Raw genomic sequence first — 22,653 nt, 5'->3', positions numbered from 1 at the left:
TTTTCCAAAGCAAAGCAGTTAAGCATTAGTTGAACTGCTTTCAAATATGCAGACCCTAAAATGTAAATCTGTTTTCTAGAAGCTGTAGAGTTGTGTTTAGTATAATGAAAAATGACACAGCTAAAGGTCATATAAAATTGGCTTAAACAGAAGTTTCTTTTACTTTTTCTGCTATGTACAGTGCCCCTCTTTACTGGACAAACACTTCCTGCAATTGCTGTCCAATGACAGGTAAAATAATTGAAACACAATTTTCAACAGCCACAGTATTATTGTTGATGTCTCTGGAGGTTTATAATCCCCATGGTTGGAAGTACATTGCATGTCACCGTGAAAGAATGGGTGGGAAGTGAAATGGGAGCAACTTGCCTTGCTGAAGACCCTTCTCTATCACTGTGAGCTCTACCAATAGAAAAGCAACAAATTTAAGTAAGCGTAGACTGCAGTGATTTTCAGAAATGACTCAGGGAGGCTTAGCAACATTTAGGGTGCACGAGCAGGAAACTATTACATATTAATACAGTGCTGCAAGCACTACTATCTAGTATATGTAGCCAGCTCTTCAAAAAATACTGTGGTCTTGAAAATGATTCTAAGGTAAGAGGTGTTAAGCTCTTTAATTGACATAGATTGTAGAATGTTGTTGTAAATGTATTTTCTACAAACTGTGTGTGGCATGGACTCCTTCAGATAACCCTACTTTCATCTTCCACTCATTTATCACACCAGTGCAGTCATTGCTTACTAAAAGTGCAAAACAAAAGCTGATTTTCTAGCACATTTATGGTGTCTAAAGTAAAATTTATATGTGCAATTGCAGCTGTTTTCTAGCAGCTGTACAGAAGGATCCATATCACCTATGAATGGGTGTTTGTATATGCTCTTTAAATAAAAAGCACAAAAAATGCACTGGGGGGGGGGGGTGAAGAACACTTTTTTTTTTTTTACTCTTGTGCTTTTGGTGCCCTTTGGCATCTGCAGAATCCATTTGCAATCTTTTGTGTCGGTGTAGCCATGATGAAGAGCATTATTTTGCAGCTCCATCCTGTTTGTAAGATTTGGTACACTTGGATGACAAATTGAAGATTTCAGCTTTCTTAGCGTGCATTTCAGTTTGCTCAGTGGTTATGGGGTACCTGTCTGATCACATAGATTCATAGGCAAGTACTAGGCTTGCTGTCCTTGTGGGCAATTTTAAGGCTAGCCAGTTTCCCTTTTTGTGCTTAAATTAGCCTGTCCCTTTTGGTTAGAGATTCTCCTTAGCATGATTCGCATTGCATATTCTGAATTTCTGATGTAGGCTAGCGGTCCAAGCTTCTTATAGCTGTATTTACATACTGCATCCCCTCTTTCAAATTGCTTAAGGTTTCAGCTTTATTTTTGAGGTAGATTTTTATACTAACATAGGCATTAAATAAAAAGATACTTCTGAGCATGCTATACTTCATTTCTAGGTATTGCTTCAGTAGAAGACAAATGAGTATACTGTAGATTTTTTAAATGCCGACTTCATCACGTTAATACTTTCCTTACTTTCATAATTTCATGTACGAATTCGATGCAGTACATTTACCCAAAACAATTCAGCAATGTTTTACCTACAGCTACTCTCTTCAGGTCGTGTTTAAGAACTAGAGCAAATGCTGTCTGCACAGGTTCTTATTCAGAATAACAACTGCATGTGTGTATCCTCAGACAGTAGAGCAAACTTTATTTCCGATCATTCTGTTTTTTGGGGGGCTGTTGCCCTGTTAACTCTCATCTGCCTCAAGATTTATCTGGGAGAAGGTTAAGGGTGGCTGCCGCTCTCTCCTTGTAATCAGGTTTAACAGAAGTGGATATATAATATTTTAAATGTTCAATATTTCTTGTTTGCTTACTACAAGTAAGGAGTTGCAAGACTGACTCGTATCATGAAACACAAATCACAGCAATGTCCGCTCAAATTCATGTAGGATGGACAACAGTTTAGCCTAAATTTTCACCTGGCACTTGGAAAAAGTTAAAGTAAATTCCTTTAAGTATAATCCTCTGGCAGTAGTTGGTTAAGTGACTGAACAGTAAGGGCATGCATAAACCACTTCCTTTTTACCTGGTGCTATATGAGAGGTATGCAGATGCATTGTCATCAGTGCTCAGAGTTAATGTAATCTGTGATGTCCTCATGAAATTGCTTATTCCAGACTAACGGGGGTGTACATGATAAGGCATTGCCAAAAATGAGGCTCATTAAGCCCTTTTGGTCCTTGTTTTTTATCTGTGTATCAGCACTAGCTTTTGTTAGTCTTCTATATTAGCAGTATTCAGGGGGACTCTGTGGTCTACACTTCTGATGATAATGCAGTATAAGCTACTACCGGTATGAGGTCAGCCTGTTCATGAATCACATGATTGTGTTGCTTATCCACTGCTGTTCTGGAAATGTCTCATATGGCACCTTTCCGATATCTATCTGCATACTTGTCTGGCTGTCTCCTGGTTGAATGCATTGTTTTCATTTTGAAAACAATTCTTAGATTTCTCCTTAGAGGTGTGAACAGCAAGCGATCTGGATTGCAAACACTGCTTCAAAGCCATTCCTTCTTGCTGTGCTCTCTCTCTCTCCTCATTTTTTCAAAGAAGATAGACTTCTTGCTGTTTTATCATAGCAGAATTTTTGTCTCTCTGTTTTACTGACGTCAGGTTTTCAATCTGAAATGAAGAAGCAGCGACGGCTGTTCTAATCTAGTCAGTGACATTTCAGTAATTAACTTGGCAGTAGACTTGTATTTAGTTTTGCCAGAATACAAAGTACTACCTTGTAAAATGTATATGTACACAACATGTGTTGTTCTGATGTAAAACAAAGTAAAAGCCAGTAACTGTTAATGCTTTGAGCTTTCAACATGAGCTTTTTCAAACTTTGAACTGTTCTTTCAATTTAACCATCAAACTATGGATAGTTTAGACTGCAGGTCATGTGCTGAAATTCTCTTTGCTGTGAATTTGTGAAACTATCCCAGGTTCGATGCTTACAGACTTGAAAACATCTTTAAGTGCATTATGCATTCAATTTGGTACTTGTAAAAGTTAATAACTGCAGGAAACTTTGACTAATAATTTACACATCAAATACACAGTCATAAAACTGAAAGGTTTCAGTTTTACTCTTGTGCTCTTTTTAGTATTAATTGAGGAATCCTTTCTTGTCTGTGATTATGATATGGAGTGCACACTTAGCAGTCTTCAACCTCTTGCTCGATTTGCGCACTCATTCTTGGCCAATATCCATCCATCCACAATCCCTTTCCCTTTTTTGCACATGGGCTTGGTGCGTGTCTTCACCAGTGACAATCATCTAGAGCCAAGGTTTAGACCACCAGGTGACTAGTCCTGCCGTGGTACTGCTACTACTATACCACACACTTGCACGCACACACACCCATGGCCAATTTAGAGTGTCCAGTCCACCTAGTGCATGCCTTTGGAATGTGGTAAGAAACAGGAGCACCCAGAGGAAGCCTACACAGAACGGACCCCAGCCAAGAATCGAACCGTGGCATATAGCACAACAGACTCCTCATACCAGACAATTCCCAATCTGACTCTTGGATTTTTCTTCTCCTTATTGTTACTCTTTTTGCTTTAAATTTCAGATCTTGAATGTTTTTTTAAAAGAAAAATATGATTGGATTTATTTTATTATTGCAGCTTTAGGTTCATGCCCAACCGTTCATTGTCATATGTTTCAAATCATTTTTATATCTATATCGTTTTAAGGACACTGCTAGAATTCTTTAAAGATATTGTGCAAAGATGCAAAATGAAATGTGGCATCTGCATTCTCTTTCTGCCTTAATAAGAAGGTCTTTGTTGTGGTTTGCCTGTTTAGGTCTTTTTTTTCAGATAAAGTAATAATTAGTATTAAAAAAAAATGTAATCTTAATTCATAGGAAACTTCTTGGGTGCAGGTCCCGATTTGCGACTCTAAGGAAACTAAAATTTACAAAACTACAAAGGATATGAACAGTTGTGTAACTTTGTGTTGCCAGTCACAAAAAGCACACACAGTTATGTTTGTTGAATCCCTGCCTTTGCCCCTTGCATCAAAGCAAAGTAATAGGGACTCCTCAGTTTCAGGTCTGAAAAGTGAAATTTGCAAACTAAAAATAATGTCAAGTTGGAGTATAGCCCTCTGCATAAATTAAAGGACTACCTCAGCCTGTTTTTTTTCTCAGTTATATCAAAGACATAAAGAACTGTAACGTTTCCTCTGTCTGAGCCCCCTCATCTTCAGTACTGTACATTTCTGCTTCTTTTTCTTTTTGCTTTGGTTAACTAGCTGCTGGAATGAGGCTTGCATATATATATTTTTTAAGTCTGTCAGAACTTTTATTTTAAATTTTGTAACAAGAAACATCTTTATTAAGTTATCACTTATGACATAGGCAATCATACATTTATGTATGTGAAAACAAGCCTTTTGACATGATCTTAGTTGCAAGCATTATACATCACAAACCATATTGTCATAATTTTAGTTGCAAACATTATACATCACTTGTATCCTACCCAATCGTTGTCAAAGATTACATAGCTCATTCAAATCCAGCCTTCTTTTAAACCTCATTCCTCACCTGTATTCACTGTTCCAACAAATTCCCATTTTTTTCTATGTAATCTGCTCCTACCCTTTTTTAAAGGTCCCCAGTTCCAGATATTTTATTTCTGTTACTATATTCACTACTTTCTAGTACAGTTGGTTTACACTTTGATTTCCATTTTCTAGTAATTGCTTTTTTGGCAGCCACCATAATTAGACTCAGCAAGGCCTTACTATGTTTAGGCAATTCCGATTCTGTATCATAGCTCCGAAAAATAATTTCCCTAGCTACACCAGTTTGCTTACCCAGTATCTCTGATAAAGATTCCCTGCAGACTACTCTAACATCTGCCAACTCATTACACTCCCACAAAATATGTTCCTGATTACTTACTTCTTCCCTATCACACTTCCAACATTTGCAGTCTACCTGAGCAAAAAACCTCTGGAGTCTACTTGGGGTATAAAAATATCTATGTAAACATTTCCATGCAAAAATCCTAAATCTTTTAGATTTTGTTGCATATTTGGAAGACATGCATATATCCTCCCATTGTTTCTTTGTGTGAATTGCTTCTACAGTCTCGCTTCCCAATCCTTTCTAACCTCTCATTGATTTTTATATTTATCCTGCAATATTTTATATGTTCTACTAATTATTCCTTTTTTAACAGCAGCTTCTGTTCTAGATTCTATTAAAAACTGTACAAGTGCTGGCCTTTCATTTAGGACCCCCCCCCCCATTTCTTTCTTTTTGCCTATACTCTGATGTCTGTCCTTGATAGGGAAGGCAATCTTTAACCTGCACTGCAAATACATTCTTGGCATATTCCCATTCTTAACCATTCTCTCTCTAGTTATTTACTTCCAATATCTTAATTCCTTTGCCAGTTTTCTCCAGTAAATTCAAGCCCTCTCTTGCCTACTGTCTGTATCCCTAATTGCAGTGATCCCTATCGGCAGAATCTCCTTTCCCCATTCCCATGCTGGCTCAGTTCTTACAATATTTTGTTACTTCATAAATATAATATTCTGTATGATTAGTATTCTTCTCCTTAATGATCTGCATCTAAAATCCCAGTCTGTCCTTGTGTCTTGAGCTTCCCCCGTGTTTCATCATCATCACTTTCCACTTTGAGTTATAGGTTTTTGCTTTTGCTGTGTATATATAGGAGCTTTAAATGTGTAGCTCTGGAATACCCCTTAAAGTTGGGTAATCCCAAGCTGCCTTGTTCTACTGGAAGAATCAGCTTATCCCACTTGACTCTTGCCGTCTTCCCCTCCCAGATAAAATCATTCAGCTCTTTATTAATTGCTATCCACAACTTCTCCTCTGGTTGATAAAAATATGCCCGACTGGTGTACAAGACTAAAGGGACTAAAAACATTTTAACTGCTTGTGTCTTAATATTCATTTCCATATAACAGAGCTTCCAATTTCTCATTTTAGTTCTAACAAAAACACTAACAGTCAATTCACTGTCTATTCCACAAATGCTACTCCAATTGCTCCAGTGGCACAGGCTAAGCTGTTGGGAATAACCATAGACTCCCACCTAAAATTTGATAGTCATCTCAACTTAACTATTAAAAAAGTACATGCCAAACTGGGGTCACTCTACCATTTCAAACCATTTCTTACCAACAACACAAGATCAGCCATTGCTCGCTCCCAACTCCTATCCACCCTACTCTATGCATCTCCCATTCTGACTAATCTCAACAAAACTGAACTAAGCAAAATGGAAGCCTGCTATAACAGAATTGCCCGCTTTGCTGCAAATTGCTCATATAGAACTCATCACTGTACTGCTTTGAGACAGCTTCACTGGCTTGAACTGCCCAACCTCCTAACCTACAATCAGCTCTGCCTCTGTCATTCTATCTATTATCTCCCCAAAAGTGTCCTGCCCTCAAAAACCTAGTACAACATCACTCAGCCAAAAAGCCTCTTAGATCATCAAGCAAACTACTACTAGAAGTCACCAACAGCTACAATAGCTTTGGAGATGCACTATATAGTAGTTCAGTGGCTAAAAAATGGAACTCTGTCCCTACTAGCATTCAAAACACATCATCCAAAGCCTCCTTTAAAGACTTCATCAGGCAACATCTCAAGCAAAGTTGGCAGTGCCATGATTGCTCCCCAGACTAGTGAAAGCAGATAACATATATATACTAAATCTAGGGCACTTGATAATAGTTTTCAGTCTTACTCACAAACACTGGCTAATCTACAATGTATGTACTGTACCTGTGTACTATGTATGTATTCTACCTATGTTCCAAGTTTCAGCTGTACACCACAAATCTATTAATTACCTTTATTTTTAAAATTAATATTTTTTTGTTTGTTCTCTCCACTGTAAAGTACAGTTTTGTACCTACCATAAATGTAGATGTTCGAGTGTGTATACACTGCTGCAGTCATTACACTTGGGTTATCCTGCCGTCAGGCGGTTTCCCAGTCGGCCTGAGTTCCAAAGTCTTGGTCCGGCGTTGGTTGCTGTCGCCTCCTCCCTGACGTCAGTGCGACAGGGGTATATAAGATGCAGCCGATGCCATTTTCTTCAGTTTTTCTTGCCCCAGATATCAGGTGCCTCTAAATAGGTAGGCAATTCCAATTGCTAATAAAACATACATAAGAAAAGCAAAAATACAACTTACAGCTACCAGCAAATACTCCCCATAGGTAGTAAGGGTAGAAGACATAGGTACGTACCAGCCAGTAAGAGGGGAAGGAGGGAGGATAACCTGGACTGCAGCAGTGTATGCACTCGAACATCTACATTTATGGTAGGTACAAAACTGTACTATGTTCATCGTGTTACACTGCTGCAAGTCATTACACTTGGGTAGAATCCCAAAGCTGAGGTAGGGTGGCTGGTTCTATAAGGCATTAGGGGTGGCTATAAGACCCTGCAGCACTGCAGTGGCGATGCCAGCTCTGGATTTAGAGTATAGAGGCAGATGGTAATGCTTGGTGAAGGTATGTACAGAACTCCAAGTTGCTGCTTCCAAAATATCCTTGGTAGGTACTCCCCTGAGGTAGGCAGTTGAAGTGGCTGTTGCCCCGGTGGAGTGAGATCTAATGCTGCTAGGTACAGGTTTTCCATGGTATGTGTAGCAGAAACGTATACAATGTCCTGTCCATTTTGAAATAGTCTGTTTTGAAATGGCTTTTCCCTGTGCTCCTGCAGCATATGCTACCAATAATTGCTCAGATTTTCTGAAAGCTTTGGTTTTGTCCAAGTAGAAGCGTAACTGCTTGTGAATGTCCAAAGAGTGCAGTAGTCTCTCCCCTTTATTCTGTGGTTTAGGATAAAAAGTTGGCAGGTGAATAGTTTGGTTTAGAGCCACACTGGATACCACCTTTGGCATAAACGTAGGGTTAGTTCTTAAAGACACCCTGTCCTGGTGGAAAATGAGGAAAGGTTCCACTGCCATTAGTGCCTGTAATTCTGAAACTCTTCGTGCTGATGTTATTGCCAGGAGCAGAGCAGTTTTCCAAGAGATATATTTTAATTCTGCTGTGTTAGCTGTCTCAAAAGGAGGTAAAGTTAGTTTTTCCAAAACAAAGTTGAGGTCCCAAGTTGGAATAGGTGCTCTACGGGGCAGTCTTATGTTTTTAGCCCCTCTGAGGTACTGTTTTAACAGAGGATTAGAGAAAATTGGTGGTTCCGTGTTGTAATGAGCAGAGATGGCAGAGGCGTGGATCTTGATGGATGAGAAGGAGAGGCCTTTGTCCAGCATCTCAGTTAAGTTTTGTAGTATCTGAGGAATGTTTGGGACAAGAGGGTCAAGGCTGTGAGCTTGGTTCCAGGCACAGAACCTGTTCCATTTATCCGAATAGGCTTTCCTGGTACTAGGCCTGGTACTAGGCCTTCTGGCCTCCAGAATGACATCCATAACAGCTTTGGAGAGAGGCATTGATTGCTTGACTAAGGAATCTTCCATGCAGCTAGGTTTAAGGTCTTTATCTGGCTGTGTAGTATTTGATTGTTGTGCTGAGTCAGTAGATGTGGGATTTGAGGCAAAATCCAGGGTGGTTCTTGTGCTAAGCTCCTTAAGATTGGGTACCAGTGCTGGCGTTGCCAGTCTGGTGCAATCAGGATCATCTTTGGCTCTTCTTGCCTGACTGTTATGAGAACCTTTGGCAGGAGAGGTAGTGGTGGGAAAGCGTATACTTGTAGGTTCTGCCAGCTAAATGAGAGGGCATCCACTTTCCATGCTTGTGGATGGTAACTCCTTGTGCAGAATTATTGTAGCTGGCAGTTTATTGGGGATGCAAACAGATCTATGTCCGGGCTCCACCATTTCTGTGTTATCATTCTGAATATTTGTGGATTCAATTCCCATTCGTGGGGATCCATGATGTTTCTGCTTGTCGTCTGCCAGTGTGTTTTTCTCTCCTGGCAGGAATTGTGCTTGCAGATGAACTTGAAGGTTTATAGCTGTGTTCCACAAGGTCATGGCTTGTCTGCATAGGGGTAGGAGTGAGTGCCCCCTTGCTTGTTTATGTACCACATAACTGTGGTGTTGTCTGTCTTTAGCAGTAGTTGTCCTGGATGCAGCAGGTCCTTGAAAGCTGTAAGGGCATTTTGTACAGCTAGCATCTCTTTTTGATTGATGTGAAGATGCCTTTGTTCTGCGGGCCACGTGCCCTGAATACATTTGCCTGCCATGTTTGCTCCCCAGGTGTAATCCGATGCATCTGTTGTCAGAGTTTGCCTGGCTGTGGGTTGTGTAAAAGGCTGTCCTTCGTTGAGGCGACAAGCTTGACCCACCATTGAAACTCCTGATGAAGGCAAGGAATTAGTGGTATAACTGTTTCCAAACTTTGACAGTGTTGAGACCATACATTCTTTAGGTACCATTGTAGTTTTCTCATATGCAGTCTGGCATATGGAATTAGTAGTATGCAGGATGCCATGTAACCCAAGGCCTGCAGAATTTTTCTTGCAGGGAGTTGGGTCTTTGTTGCCATCAATTGAAAGTATTGAGTCAGTTGTCCTTGCTTGTCTGGCGTGAGATAAGCCATCTGGGCTATTGTGTTCAAGATGGCACCCAGGAATATAATCTCTTGTGAGGGCACTAGTTTTGATTTCTTTTCGTTTACTGTGTACCCCAGGCAACTTAATAACTTTTTACAAACGCCAGATGCTTTAGAAGAGTGTCCTTGCTCTCTTCTTGAGTCGTCCAGGTACGGATAAAGTTGAATTAATTTCTGTCTGCAAAATGCAATTACTGGTGCCAGGCACTTTGTGAAGACCCTGGGCGCAGTAGATAAGCGAAAGGGCAGTGCAGAGAATTGGTAGTGCATTGAACCAGCTATGAATCTGAGGTGTCTTCTGCAGTTTTGCCTGATGGGGACATGCAGGTATGCCTCCTTGAGGTCCAAAGTCAAGAGCCAAGCTTTCTTGCCCAGCATGGGAAGAAGCTGCTGTAGTGTTAACATTTTGAATTTCGGAACATCCAGGTAAGTGTTTAGAGATGAAAGATCCAGAATGGGCCTCCAGGCTTTGTCCTTTCTGGGTACCAGAGTCTTGAGTAAAATTCTTGTCCTTGCTCCTGTGATGGTACCTTTTGAATAGCTCTCATATCCATGAGTGCTGTAATTTATTTTTGAGCCTCTGCCCATTGATTTGGTGGCAGATTTAGCATTCCTTTTAACCTTGGCAGAGTGTGAAAATGGAACCTGTAACCTTGAAATACAATGTTGAGAACCCATTTGTCATTGGTGATCATTTGCCAATTGTGGTAGAAGAGTGCCAGTTTTCCTCCCAAGGGGGCTGCCAAGAGGGACTTGTTTGGCAGCTGTAGTGGGAAGTCATTGGAGCTGCTTTTTATATGGTTGGGGCCTGTCTTCCCCTTCTTTCTGACCTGATGCAACCCATTGTCGAGGCCTGTAAGGACCTTGTGTTTGACCTCTACCTCTTGGACGTCTGTATCTTCCCCTTTGAGGTCTGTCTGTAATTGGAAAGGACCAATTTTTAATTGGCCAGTTTCTGCTAAATCTAGGAGGCTGAACCTGTAAGAAATCCTTCACTGTTTGTATAGATTTTGCCTTATCCTCCATTTTCTTTAATACCTCTTCTGCCTTAACTCCAAATAACACATCCTGCTGCAAAGGTGCATCCAATAATTTTGCTTTAACATGATCTAGTAATGTATGTTCTTTTAACCAAGCATGTCTTCTAATGACAGAGCCTGTAACTGCTGCTCTGCAGGAGGCCTCTAGAGAATCAAAACCACATTGCAAAGTATGCTTTCCCACTTGTTCAGCTGCATGCAATAAATCCTGCATTTCTTTAAAATTAGGAGGATCTGATTCTGGAAGCATTTTTTGTTTTAACTGAGACAGTAAAAATTGCTGATATTTTAGCATGTGAAATTGGCAATTTAAGGCTCTCATTGCTAAAGTTGTAGATGTATATACTTTCTTTCCCCATCTGTCTAATGCTCTGGAATCTCTGTCAGAGGGAACTGGATTCTTGGCTGATGAGGCCTCAACTCCTTTGGGTCCCTGAGAAATAGTTTCAGGGTCAGCTACAGGGCTTTTATACAGAAATGTATGTGAGTCGGGGACTCTGTAGTATCTGTCAGATTTAACAGGGGCTGGAGGTAAGGAATCAGGATTTAAGCTGAATTCAGTATACACATCATCCACAATATCGAACACTGGCGGAATAGCAAGGGGTCTGTGTTGAGGCAATAAAAGGAAGTCTCTGAGCCTTTTCTTGGATTCTGAGTAATCCTGGCCTTCCCAGTGGAAATGCTCCCTCATGATATGTAGGGTTTCCCCAAAGGAGTAGTCTTCAGGCGGTGAGGCTGATGGAATTGATTCCTCAGCATCAGAATCCTCATAAGGGGGTAAAGAGTATCCTAGGTCTGAGGATGAATCGGAAGAGATGGACACCTGGTCAGATGAGTCATAGTCTGCATCCTGTCTAGGCCTTTTATCAGGAGGGGGATGGCACCCCCTGATCAGAGTGATTAGGTCTTCGGCCATTTTGAGCATTTGTTTCTTAGGCATGGAGGCCTGTCCTGGAGAATGCTGTATTTGTTTCTTTAATTTTAAAGGAGGCTTAGACTTGGCTGAGGGTTTAATGCTTAACTGAGTAGGTCTGAAGACACCCTCTGAAGCTGTGGGTTGCTCAGTTACTCCGGATCCCTCTGAAAGGTTAGTTTCGGTAGGCTGAATAACTTGTGCATCCGAAGGCCCAGCCATCTCCACGTGGGAGTCAGAGGCGGCCTGTGGTTCTACAGAAGTGGTCGTCAGGGGCTGCGAAGGCGCCTCGCTGAAAACCGGAGAACCGGTGACTGGCCTAGAAGAGGCTTCGTAGTCAGTTTTGGGCCTCGGATGCCTATCCTTGTCTTTGCGCTTTTTGTGTATTCCAGTCGTCGGAAGTTCCGACAGCATGGTATAATTGAATTTTCTACCAAAATAATGTCGGGCAAAATCAAATAGACGTTTAATAGTGTGCTTGTTAAACCTAGCACAAAACCGACAACCAGTGACGTCGTGGTCTGGGCCTAGGCATGGGATACAATAGGAATGGAAATCCTTATGAGGTATTTGCTTCCCACAAGAAATACAGTTGTTAACTTTTACTGACATCAGTCTGAGGCAAGAAAAAGTTTCCCCAATGGGGTACTTAGCTTTGTTGAAGACTTCGGTTCTGGATTCGGAATGAAAATCTCAGGAGATGGCCGACTGGCACTTGCGAACTGCTTTTGCTTTGGGTACTGCGCGGCAAGAAAGACTGAAGAAAATGGCATCGGCTGCATCTTATATACCCCTGTCGCACTGACGTCAGGGAGGAGGCGACAGCAACCGACGCCGGATCAAGACTTTGGAACTCAGGACGACTGGGGAACCGCCTGATGGCAGGATAACCCAAGTGTAATGACTGCAGCAGTGTAACACGATGAACATCTGTTTATATGCCACATACTACTGTAAAAACATGTCTCTTGTAATTTGTGTGTATACTGATCATGTCTAAATAACTTAATGTGTCTGTAATTTTTTCTTTGTGGAGCTTTTTTCCCCGGGCCTCTGCTGAAAAAGGGCCTTTTCGGCTCAGTCAGACACCCCCGGTTAACAAATGTAAAATAAAATAAATAAAATAATTTTTTTATATTTTGTTTAGTCTCTTCCCACATATCCTTAGCTGCCGCACCAGAATCATTTTTAATCCATACTCCTACGTACTTCATTTTATCATATCCTCATAAATATGTATATTACTGAACAAATTTGTGTGTGGATACATAATTTACAGCTATTGCCTTTGTTTTAGCTTCATTAATTTTGTATTCCAAAAAGATATGAAACTGTCTCAAAATGTTCCATAACAGTGAAATGTCCTTTTCTAATTTTATCAGGTGTAAAACAATGTCCTCTGCAAATAAAGCCAGTTTTCTTGACTACCATACCAGTTTTTTATATCCTTGAATTTCCGAGTCCCTTATTTTCTTTGCCAGTGGTTTTAAATATAATGCAAATAACAAAGGGGAAAGAAGACACCCTTGCCTGTTCCTCTGCTCAAGCAGAAATTATCAGAGGAACACACTCACTTTAATTTTCACCTCTGATCCCTTATATATTCTCCTAATCAACCATATGATTTTATCAGGGAATGCAAATGCTTCCATTACCCTGCTCATAAAGTCCCAGCTTACTCTGTCAATTGCTTTCTCTTCATTAAGAGCCACAAATAACAGTGGCATTTTCTTATATTCAGATTCCCACTGGATCATCAGTGTTATGTTATCAAATGTTTGCCTCCCCTCCGCAAAACCACATTGATCCTTATTTATCAATTTTGGCATCATTTTTGCCATTCTTTTAGCTATTATAGACGTAAACACTTCATAGTCATGGTTTAGTATTGAAATGGGCCTGTATGAAGCTGGATCAGATGGGTCGTTACCCTATTTAGGTATTACCGTTACCACGAGTTTCTTCCAGGATATTGGTACTTCTCCTCCTCTTAAAATGCTGCTAAACGGAGCCTTCCAGATATTTATCAGTTTTTTTCTTCTAGCTTCCAAACTTCCACAAGAATACCATCTATTCCTGAGGACTTTCCAGTGGATTGGGTATACGTCACCATTTTTATCTGATCTCCTCCTATCCTGTTAGTAATTTAGCATCATCTATCTCTAACCTTGGCATATTTCATTCTTCCATAAACATTTCCATTTGTACCTTTCCTTGATTTCCATATTTGTCTGCTTTATACAGACTTTCTGAAATATTTCTAATACCTCTACAGGATCTGTTACTATCTTCCTTGTTATTTTATTTATTTTATTTTATTTTACATTTGTTGACCGGGCTAGTCCAGCTGGATACATATCCCTTTTCAATAGAGGCCCGGGGAGAAAAGCTCCCAAACATTAAAATAGTTAGGCACTACAATTTGATAGAATTGTTACATTATAAGAAATAACAGCCAGCATAACAAACATTATTTACATACTTAAAGAGACAAAACATGGGATTAAATAGGTCAGAGAACATAGGTAGAAAAGGAGGAAGTAATTAGATTGTAGATAGTTTGAGAGAGAGAAGAAACAGTATGATGTTAAAGCTATGGATATTAATCAGGAGTTGGACATGGGCATAACCAGTGGGACTTGAAATATTCTCTAAGATTGTTTTTGAATGGTGTGAGTGACGTCATGAGTCTAAGGTTGTTGGGAAGGGAATTCCATTGCTTTCCAATAGAGTTAGCGTAAAGAGCATCGCCACCCTTGTTGTTAGATTTGATGGTTAATACTTGAATACTATTTGATGACCGAAGGGAACTAAGATTGTTGTATGGGGTCAGGATTTTGGACAGTGAGGGAGTTTTGGCAGGTTGATGAATTATTTTGAAGGCTTCCGTGAGTTGATTAAATTTAAGAAGATTGGGCAGTTCTAACCAGCCGAGTTTTTTGAGGTTATGGCAATGGTGGGTACGATAAGGTGTTCCTGTTATGAATTTGGCTATGTGGTGGTAGGTGGTAGAAAGGTTGTAGATCTCACGTTTATTCAGGAAGGAAAGTACCGGAGAGGCATATAGTAAGGTGGAAAGAAGATGCGTTCGGGCAATGGTTAATTTTGCATGAGGAGTAAGAAAGTTCCTGATTCTATACATTGAACCTAGTTTCTTGTTAACAGATTTAATGGTTTGGGAAGTGTGGAGATCGAATTTAAGCTTGTGGTCAATAGTAACGCCTAGTAGTTTGGTGTGGAAGACAGGTTCTATGATGGTTCCATTAGAGGATTCCACAAAAAAGGAGCTAGGATTAGTCGGTTGCGACATTTGGGATAAGGAGGTAGAAGACGAGGGGAAGAATAATAGTAACTTGGTTTTAGTTGGGTTGAGAATAAGTTTCAGGTCAGAGAACCATTTTTCAACTCTGGCGAAACATTGTTGGGTGGCTACTTGAAGCTTCTGGAGAGAAAGATCAGAGCAGATCAGGGTAGAGTCATCTGCATATTGGATGCAGGTGGCATTGGGGATGATAGCGTAGAGATCATTTATAAAAACAGAGAAAAGAAGGGGACCAAGTATGGAGCCTTGGGGGACACCTATGTTGTTAGGGAGTAGTTGAGATAAACTATTTTGCCATTGGACTGCTTGTTGCCAGCCGGAAAGGTAATCCTTAAACCAGTTTAGGCCTAAGTTGTCCAGATGAAGGGTTTTGAGGGTGCGGAGTAATAGCTGGTGGTTGACCATGTCAAAAGCTTTTGATAGATCAAGAAAGAGTGCAGAGGATATAAGTTTTTTGTTGCGGTTGCTATTTACTGAGTCGACAAAGGAGAGGAGGGCAGTGGTAGTACTATGATGGGGGCGAAAGCCATGCTGGGTACTAGACAGTAGATTATTGCTGGTGAGGTAGTGAAGAAGTTGTTTGTGAATACACCTTTCGAGAATTTTAGCTATTGGAGATAGTATAGCGATAGGCCTATAATTAGATGTTTCGGTGGAAGGGCCTCCTTTGTGTAATGGAATGATATATGAGGTTTTCCAAATGGGGGGGATGGTGGCTTCTGTTATGGATCTATTGATCAAGATTGATATGGGATAGGCAATGACATCAGAGGCTAGTTGGAGGTATTCCGCTGGGAGACGATCGGCCGCAAGAGTGGACGGTTTTAGTTTTTTTATTAGGGTGCGAATGTAGGAGGTGGATACAGTTTGAAGGGTAAAGGAGCAAGGGGATGAGTCATGGGGAGTAGTTAAAGATGAAGAGGAAGTGGGTAGCTGGTTGGCTAGGGTTTGGATGGTCTCTGTAAAAAAGATGTTAAAGGCGTTGGCTATTTCTTCTGGTTTTTTACTTATGAGTTTATCGGGTGTTGGGGTAGAAGATTTACCAGGATGAAGAAGGTTGTTAAATCCGGCCCAAAACTTTTTTGGATTAGACTTATGTTTATCCTAAAGGTGACAGTAATACTGTTTTTTATCTCTAGTGATGTCAGATTTTGTGGAGTTTCTAAGCTGCTGGAATTTGATACGATCTAGGGGAGTTTTAGTAGCTCTCCATTTATTCCAGGCTAGGTCGCGGAGTTTAATTTTTGTTTTGGTTTCTTTTGTTAGCCAGGGAGCTATACGGTCTTTGGTTCTAACAAGGCGATTTGGGGCGTGGGAGTTGAGAATATTTAGGAAAGTGTCATTGAAGTAGGACACACTCTCAGCTAGGGGAAGAGTAGTAAGGGTGTACCAGTTACAGGATTTTAGTTCCGCTAGAAATAGTTCTAGGTTGAATTTTTTCTTGTTTCTAATAAGTTTATATAGGGGTGGGTATGAAGAGCAGAGTTTGTGCTTTATAATATAAGTGACAAGGTGGTCGCTAAGGCTGTTTGGGAGGGTACCAGAGGTGTAATTATTAGCATCTTTATTAGTGAGAATCCAGTCAATCGTGCTCTCCTTTTGCTGTGCATTACCAAGTCTGGTAGGAGTTATGATATTTTGGGAGAAGCCATAAAGATTGATTGGGTGGGGATTAGCCTTTGCGGAGCAGTGGGACCAGTCAATGTTGAAGTCTCCTAGTATAATGGTTTCTTGGGGATAGTGCGTGGCTAGCCAACTTAAAGTTTGTTCAAGGTTTTCCAGGTTTTTCCCTGGTGGGATATAGATCACTACAAGATTGATACATTTTTGGGAGTTTAGACAAATCTTTATTGGAATGAGTTCTATATTGGAGACCTGGGGGGGGGTGCAAAGTATTTCTAATTATATTAAGTCTGTTTTTAAACATTACAGCTATTCCCCCACCCTTTTTGGCTATTCGATCATTCCTTAGGATATTATAGCCAGGAGGAAGAATCTCTTCATCCTTTGTGGCAGGTTTGAGCCATGTTTCTGAAAGACACATAATGTCTGGGGAATGTGTGGCTATCAAAGCATGTAAACTGGCTACTTTATTGTTTATACTTCTTAGGTTGAGGTGAAGAATGAGAAGGGTTTATAGGCTCCTTGAGCTTTGCAATAGCCCTTTCTACTTTCTGTTGCTTGAGTCATTGTACTAAAAGGTTTTATACTCTAGAGTTATTATCAAAAAAACAGTTGCTTAACAGCAGTCTTTCTGAACTCATGCATATTAGTGAGGTAATCCCTTATTTTCTGTTTAGCATTGTGCAGTTGCTCCTTCTCTTGTTCTGAGATTCCCCTCTTCTACAGTACTTTAACATTTGTCACTCCCTCTAAATAATTCTTGTTACTTCTCAACTATATCTTTGTTTCTTTTATTTCCACCCTGTTTTTAAACTCCACTTCAATTTTATCCCACTCCCTAGCTGTATTTTCAGAAGAAATTTCTATCTTCTCTAATAGCTTCTGAATAATTTCCACTACCCATTTCTTAAATTCCTCTTTTCAACAGATAGGTGGGAAAGTACCAGTCACAAAGCTTGACGTCTTAGTGCAACAAATCTGGCCAAAGCCTGACAAAATGGGAGAATAAAGGCCCAAAAACAGGGACAGATTAAGTATTGCTCTTGTCAACTTAGAAAGTTGCTAAAGTAACATGGTTTGTGTGAACATCCATTTTCTGATATATTTGGAGTCTGAAACTGAAATCATTCTTTGGTGGCTTCATTCCTCAGATCATCCAGATGATTTGCCAGAAAAACAGAAATTTCATGAAGAACAGACCAAAAATATGAGGCAAAAATCTGGATAGTTGAGAGGTATGGCACCAGTGTCTCATTGTTATTTCATTCCCTGTGTTTTTATTTTAATTATTTGTGTGTGATCTGAAATAGTTATCAAGACTTTCAGTTAAATGCACATGTTCCTGTGAAATGTAAATTCTGTCTAGCCTAGCCCAGTTTTTGTATCTTGAGGAATAATATGTAAATTCACTCCAAATTCCTAGTACTGAATTCAAATCTTCCACGCCAAATATTTTCATAAATTTCCTCAAAAAGCTACCTTCCTTTGTTATATTTCCATTCTGGCTCCCCAGACACATCTTCACTGCTGCAAATCAAATTCCAGTCCCCACCTGTAAGTAATATTCCTTGCTAAAAGCTTATTATCTTTTCCAGAATTTTCTTAAGGTCCATGTAGCAGTTTTAGTTGGAATATAAATACAAGCCATTGTGTAATCCTCCAGCCTTACCACTAGCCCCTTAATACTATAAATCTACCATTATTATCTTTTTATCCTCTTCTATCACTATTGGAGCTCTTCTTGCAATGAATACAAGTACTCATCTTTTCATTTGCCCCAGTATTCAGCTGAACAGCCACCCGGAAAACTTTTCTTTATCAGATTCACATGTTCTGTTCTTTTGAAGTTTCTCCTGTAGCATAGCTATTTGTTCTCTACATTTTTAATATAGTGCACTACTCTTTCTTGTTTGTATTTATCTGAGACACCATTGACATTTAAAGACATTGCAGAAAGCATCATTGTGTAAAAAAGTTTGTATTCCCACCTTTTATTTGTAACAGCTTTTTGTTAAGTGTCTAGTTCCAGCTTTTATATTACATGCATACACTGTTTGGCAGGTTGATCTTTTGTACAGTTGTTGTCATATCCACTTGAACCTAGTCACATCTTACAATATGTTTTGTTTTATTGAAAACTCTCAAAAAAAGCACACCCCTAATACCCCCTCAAACCTCTTAATAATAACAGACAAAACTATGTACACCTTCAAATATTGAAGTTTTACCCTCCTAATAGGAACAAGTGTCCCAAACTGACAGCCACATTGACAGACTTGGGTTAACCTAAAATAAATGCCATCCGTGCTAAGACACATGGTACAGTCTGTGCTTCTACTAAGTGCTGTCTGGCTTTGTCTCCTCTTTATAGCTCTCCCAGATGGGGAAACACTGGGATGCTTTCAGAAAACATTTTCTCTTAGCCATTTCTCTTTATCAGATTGTCTGACCAGATAGAGTTGCTATTAAGCATACATTTATTTGCTAGAAAAAAATATTTATAATATTCAGTGTTCTTTTTCATTTACTCACTTTCTCTTAAACTTTGTTACCAGATCAAGCTAAGTGCCTTAATCCAGTCATTCCCCTATGCAAGAATGAGAAAAAGTACATCATTCTTTTCTTTTGTCATGCTCTTTTGACCAGACTTTTCTTCTTCTTTGTTTTTACATTGCAGGACCTACATTTCTTAAAATTAAACAAGGAGAAAGTGAGAAGAAGAGAATAAAAATAGTAGCTCCTGTTTACATTTGTACCCCCATTACACTTAAAAATAACTGAGAAAACTTTACTTTGTAGCATGCAAAGAAAATCATGCACTACAAAAATGTACTATTAAGAACAAAGTTGTTTACTTACAGTTAACTTTATCCCTCCTCTTCCCCCTTCCCATGTATTTTTTTCCAAATATAAATGACATGAAGTAGGGCATATGCTTTAGAGTCCCCTACAAGTTTAACAAGGTAAAAAAAACTCCAGTATTTCCAGATTTTCATAAATGTAATTATTGGTTTGTAATTCCACATTTGTCAATTTTCAAGTTACTTGTTTTATTCCTTTTCATCTCCATCTCCCAGATCTCTCTCTGCTTCATTTTGAACATACTGTTGATTCTTCTAGTCGGCTCTTCTGCTTTTTCCTTCTCTCGGGCATTTCTGTTGAAACATTGGGAAAGGTTTCACTGGCACAGTCTCTCTGTGATCTTTATTACCAGGAGATCAAGAAAACGAATCTCCTCCTGTTTCACAGCTCACTTTTTGTTGGACAAACTTTTGTATTTCATCCTTAGCATGTACTGCATCAAAAAAATGTTTTTTTCCTCCAGGAAAGAATATTTTAAAGACAGCTGGGTACAGATATTTTAATCTCGCTCCTGCTTCTCGACATTCACTGAATAGTAGAATAAATTTACTCTTCATCTACCTGGTGTACAGTGAGTAATCATTGTCCACAAACACTCTACTGTCTCCCACTTTTGGTACTTTGTCCTTCTGCCACAGTTTTGTTAGAATCAACTACTTCTGCTGGTAGGAATGCATCTTTACTATTAAAGGTCTAGGTTGCTTTCTCATAGCCAGGTTTGGAGCATACACACAATGTGCCCTTTCAAATAACTCCTGCTGTGGAATACCAGTCCAGTTGCTTATTTGTGCTTTCATAAACTTAATACAGTCTGTTCCTTTTAGCCTCTCTGTTACAGCAGAACATTTCAAGTTTTCCCTGCGTGTTCTGTCCTCTAATTCTATTTTTTAAACATCTCTTCTTTAGCATTCTCGCATTCAGCCAGACTTTTCTTCATTTCAGTGTCTGAGTTTTGTAGTTTTATCACCTCATCTGAATATTTGTTTAAAGTTTCTATCATTTTTTCCAGCTTTGTTATTTGAGTTGATATACTCCATCAGTGTTTGATTTTATTTTAATCAGGCCTGTGTGCAGCTGTCTTATACTTCTAGGTTACTGGAAGCCATGTCTGGAGCTTGCACTGTTTTATTTTGCTTAACAGCTGCAGTACTCTTCCCAGTCAGTGTTTTTCCCCACATGTAGCTGATTTTCTTTCAGGTCCTCTGTATTTCTTTTTTCCTGGCATCCAGGTAACACACTTACTAGCCAGTTACTAAAATTTGCTCAAAAGTGCAAGGCACTGGCTTTCTCTGCTAAGTTTCTGTTTTCATACTGGGAGAGCTCGAATTATGCTGTTACTCAATGTGCATCTATCGTGGAAGTTTGAGGCTTATGTATTTTCATTCCCAAACAGAAATATTTAAGCAAGGACCTTGTTGGAAAGTATGAAGTGGAGTACAAGCTTAAGGTTGCTATATAAATCAAAGAAAAAATGAATATTTTTCATTAATTATGCCAGGAAATTAAGGAATAATATTCAACAATGCAATGAGCTTGTCCATACTAATATCACACATTTTGATCCCTTGGATATAGCCAGTGGCTTAGCAGACAAATTGCAAATTTTTGCTGACCTGCCCATGTTGTTGCCCTTATTATCCCTGAAAATGTAGTCCCCGCATCACTGAAACCAATCTTAGAATCCCTGTTTAAGGCTAAAAATAAAATATTAATGGAACCAGACTGCATTATCATCATCACTGCAAAGTATACATTGTCTGCCTAGTATGTTATTTTACCTGTTCTACCACAGCCTATCTACAGAGCTTATACCTAATGCCTGGAGAGTGGCCATTGTGACTTCTCTATAAAAGGGTGACTTCTCTATGGACCCAGATAATTATAGGCTTATCAGTCTCGGCAGCCATATATGTAAACACATGGAATGTGTCCTAGCAGAACTCATTATTGCAGACATTGGCAGCTTAACTAATCTATACCGAACTCCGTTCAATTTTGTGAAGGACATGTCCTCTTTCATGAACCTATTAAACTTCTTTGAAAATGTTTCCAAGGCTATGGAAAGTGGTCAGTATGTTCATGTCGCTTTTTTCAACCTGGCTTAGGCTTTTGACTTTATCCTCCTTGTGGGTGCTATTGGAAATTAGCTGAACTTGACATGAACCCCTATGCTCATCAGTTGGATTGCAAATTGGCTTTCCAATAAATCCTAAGTTAAGAAAATTGTTGGTACTCTGACCGTAAAACTGTAATTAGTGCAATGCCGGAGGTTTACTGCTGGGCCCTCTCCACTTTAATATTTGTTTTGCAGACATGGAAGTCAATATTCTGGAAGTGTGGTTCACCAAGCTTGCTGATGATGGCAAGCTGGGTACTATTACCTGCTCGCACACTGATACTAAAAGGCTCCGTCAAGAATTGGAGTATGCACATATCTGGTGTAGCAAATGCATTCTCAAGCCAAATGCAGAAAGTTTCAGTGTAGTAACTTTCTTGGGGGGGGGGGGTGATCCCACCTCATATATGCTAGAAATGGTACTCTTCTTCAGACCATGGGCATAAGCGACTCTGGTATTTATGTGGATTCAGTCATCATGTTTCCACCATTGTCAGGAAATCTTTCTGTATGGTCAAGTTAATTTCCAAGAGAATATCCTCAGTATCAAGTCGTCATACTGCTGTAGTCTTCCCTTTGCAGATCTTTCATTGAATACACTGCCCCTTTGATATGCACAAATTTTAAGTGTTTGTTTGTTGACCTGAGTAGAGCTCTAATCCTTCTTGTCCATTCTCTGGCTCAGCCCATGGGTTAAAAACAAAATCAATAAAACATGTTATTAAAGCGTAAACAGTTACACTTTTACAGTAATGAAAAAACAGCACAATGAACAAGAACATTGCTGTAAAGCAGTAACATTGTTGTATGCACTGTATACAGTATCTTAGTGTATGGGTACAGGGTGGATCATGGAAGGATTTGGATTCAAGCATAATGGAAAGACACCAGAGAATTTTAACCAAGAAAATTTAAAAGAATTAAATGATTCAACTATTCCCATATATTAGCACAACTCTTCTTGTACTCAGTAGGCTACTGGCTGCCACGAGATGGCCTAGGTCTTACTTAAAGCCATTGAAGATCCAGTCCTGTTTGACCAAAGACCCATTCCTATGTGATCTTGTATTTATTTGCAAAAAACATGGCTCTGCCAATAGCTGCACTAGGGACCTAAATCTAATTCTAAACCAGCAAAT

General features: G+C 39.6%; 1 protein-coding gene across 2 annotated transcripts in view; it reads left to right on the top strand.

Annotated features, from left to right (window-relative positions):
* The window catches only part of TMEM79 (transmembrane protein 79), a 345,348-nt gene that overhangs the window by 256,692 nt on the left and 66,003 nt on the right, over nt 1-22,653 (top strand). The gene's annotated exons all lie outside the window — the stretch shown is intronic.

Source organism: Protopterus annectens, chromosome 8.part0, assembly GCF_019279795.1.
Source record: "Protopterus annectens isolate FY-2018-M chromosome 8.part0, PAN1.0, whole genome shotgun sequence".
Taxonomy (NCBI): domain Eukaryota; kingdom Metazoa; phylum Chordata; order Ceratodontiformes; family Protopteridae; genus Protopterus; species Protopterus annectens.
This window is presented reverse-complemented; position numbering and strand designations above follow the sequence as displayed.